We start from the raw sequence: 2,953 nt of genomic DNA, 5'->3' as shown, positions 1-2,953 counted from the left end.
ATCAAACATGGATTTATCTCAAAAAAAAATGTTGTATTAAATTAAAACATGTAAGTAATACGACGTACTTACAAATTCAATCAAGGAGAGCTTAAAATGGAGAGGCAATTCAAATGAGCCTATCGAATATTTCTTTTATAGGGATCTAATTCATTGTTTCAATAAAAAATATAATAAATAAATGATAAGATACATATATTCTTCATTCCCCTTTACAAGTATTTCAGTTGGGCTTACAAATATGGGCTCCATAATTCTCCCAAAACTTAATTAAGTTTTACTCTAAATAAAAGTAAATCTCACAATGGTAGAAAAATAGAAAAAAAGCAATGCAACCATAAACTGAATAAAGAAAATACTTAAAATCTTTCTCCTATGTTAAATATTAAAATATTAAAGAATGTTTTTAATTAATCAAAATTTATATCAATTTAAAATATTTTAAAATTTATATAAATACCTTTTCTCTCATTTCTAAAATTTAAATTTGGAACATTTCAAGTGTAACAACTAACTAATTTATCATTTCTATTTTAATTATTTTAATTTCATTTTCATATATATATATATGCATTAAATCTTAATTTATTATTAAATTTCTAAATGAAATTTGCCGGAGCACGCATGTTATTGAACTAGATTAATCAGCTGAATTATAAATGAAAAGTTCAACCGATGAGAATTGAAAAACCAGTTATAACAAAAACTTTGATTATTTCACTAAATTTTAGTTATTTTTTACCTTTGAGTTATTTTGTAACTATAATTTTATTTATAAAAAATTCTTATGAAATTTGTAATTATTATTAAAATTTGAAACATTTTAAATGGTTGAATAAGAAATATTTAATTGGTCAAATATTTTGACAGTAAATCATGGTAGAAGAACAAATTAATCAGAATTAAAATGATTTGAATGTGATGAAAAAATATGATTGGTGATTGTCATCTTTTTAACTCAATATAGTATCCAAGTAATGAACTTAATCTTGACCAGACCTAGGATTTTAAGCAACCCCAAATGACTAAAAGCTGGGTTTGACATTTCAAAATCTGAAAAAGAGCGTGCAATTTACCTGCCACACAACAATATGAATTTTTTAAAATGTAAAATCCCCCAACTCATCAATAAATTTTCATGAAATTCACAGTCCTCCAACTGCAAATCTAAAATTGGAGAATATTCAAACCTCTTCTAATTTATTGTAATAGCAAAGGAATATCTCACATGATAAAATGTTAGTTTAAAGCTATTAATCATATTTATTGTACAGCACAAGGAAAAATTGGTCCATAACATTTGTATCTAGAAATCATATGCTTAAGGTTGGAATCATATCAATGAAACAAAATGAAGAAGTTAATTGCTTCTTCTATATATGTGCTTGGCAAACTATTTGAAATATTTGTGTAAAGTAACAATAATTTTTTTTTCAAATTTTGGCTACTCAAATAACAAAATAAATGCAGAGCTCTTTTTGTATTAGATACTACAAAATAAGTGCAAACTTCACTGGCATACTTCACTAAACCAGCAAACAGCGAAAAAAAGGATAGTCCAACATCAATGTAATCTTTACCCCCACACAGTCAGTAAATCACCATTTTTCCCCTCATTCAAAGAAACCCAAATTTCCTTACTGTCATTTTGTCAAACATTCACATGCATAACCCGGACCCCGCAAACATAGACAACTTCGTTTGCCTATTCAACAATAACCGCAGTTATTTGCTTAAAGATCAGACCTTCAAATAAGGCAACTAATTTTTTTTTTTAAAAGTAAGAAACAAGAATTAACAACTAAGATAGATTTTAAAAAAATCATTTACAAAATTTAACAACCCAATAACATTATCTGAAATTTAAAAAAAAAAGATATAAAAAATAAAATGAAATGAAAAATTACCAGAATTTTTTGGTTTCGGCGAAGAGAACGGTGATGAGAAATTTTTTGTTGCTGTTTCTAATGAAGAATTTATACAGAGGAGAAAAATGTTAGGATTTAAAAGATGAGAAAATAAATTAACAAACAAACAAAATGAAAAATATAAAAACTTACATGGCGATGAAGCAGAGGACTGTCGATGGCAATGCAACAAAAATTGGGGAAAAAAGGAGGGGATTTGGGGAAAAAGTTAGGGATTTCGAAGAGGAGAACTGATTTGGGGAAAAGAAGTTGGGAAAAAAGAAAGGGATTTGGCAAAAAGCTTAGGGATTATGGGGAGGGTAATTGATTTGGGGAAAAGAAATTGGGAAAAAAGGGAAGGGATTAGAGGAAAAACTTAGGGATTTTAGGGAGGGGAATTGATTTGGGGAAAAGAAATTGGGGAAGAAAGAAAGGGATTTGGGAAAAGAACGTAGGGATTTCGGGGAAAACTAATTTGGGGAAAAATTAGGGGACTTTGGGGCTAACAAAATGCCGCCGTTTCAATCAAATTTAATAAATATTCATGGCATTTATGAAAAAATGCCACTATTGCTTATATTTTGCAGCATTTATGAGAAAATGTCGCTATAGTTCTGACCTTTTGCGGAGTTTATGAGAAAACACCACTAATGTTTTACCTTTTGCGGCGTTCTTCAGTTTGCGCCACTAATGTATAACCTTTGTGGCATTTTCGATCCAAACGCCACTAAAAACACCGCTAAAAGCTTAATTTCCTATAGTGAACATAATCTATGTAAAAATGAGCGGTACTTGTTTTATAAATAGAAAATGTGGTCATAATAGTCTTTGGAACTGTGGTCACACTTTCAATTATAAAATTGAAAGTGTGAAAATGTAAATAAAAAAATTTTGAGATTGTTTACACAATTAGATCCCAGTCTACGTTAGCGGAGTCTTGTCTAAAGCAATGATCCATTATCTTTCTCATAGTACAACCAATGATTTAAGTCTTAACATCAATCTAACTCACCAGTTTAGTGACCTCACTATTGTGCAAAGACTAA

General features: G+C 28.9%; 1 long non-coding RNA gene across 2 annotated transcripts; it reads right to left on the bottom strand.

Annotated features, from left to right (window-relative positions):
• Positions 1-1,229: 1,229 nt before the first annotated feature.
• Positions 1,230-2,680, bottom strand: LOC107955690 (uncharacterized). Of its 2 annotated transcripts, XR_001700070.2 has the most exons (3): positions 2,061-2,680; positions 1,908-1,964; positions 1,230-1,705 (listed from the first exon to the last, which is right to left on the bottom strand). It is a non-coding gene; the product is annotated as an uncharacterized lncRNA (long non-coding RNA). The 2 variants fall into 2 exon arrangements; XR_001700069.2 differs by having other exon boundaries at positions 1,230-1,964; positions 2,061-2,601.
• Between the last annotated feature and the right edge of the window lie 273 nt (positions 2,681-2,953).

This window comes from Gossypium hirsutum, chromosome A07 (assembly GCF_007990345.1).
Source record: "Gossypium hirsutum isolate 1008001.06 chromosome A07, Gossypium_hirsutum_v2.1, whole genome shotgun sequence".
Classification (NCBI taxonomy): Eukaryota; Viridiplantae; Streptophyta; class Magnoliopsida; order Malvales; family Malvaceae; genus Gossypium; species Gossypium hirsutum.
Note: the sequence above shows the minus strand (reverse complement) of the source record. Positions and strands in the feature narration are given on the sequence as shown.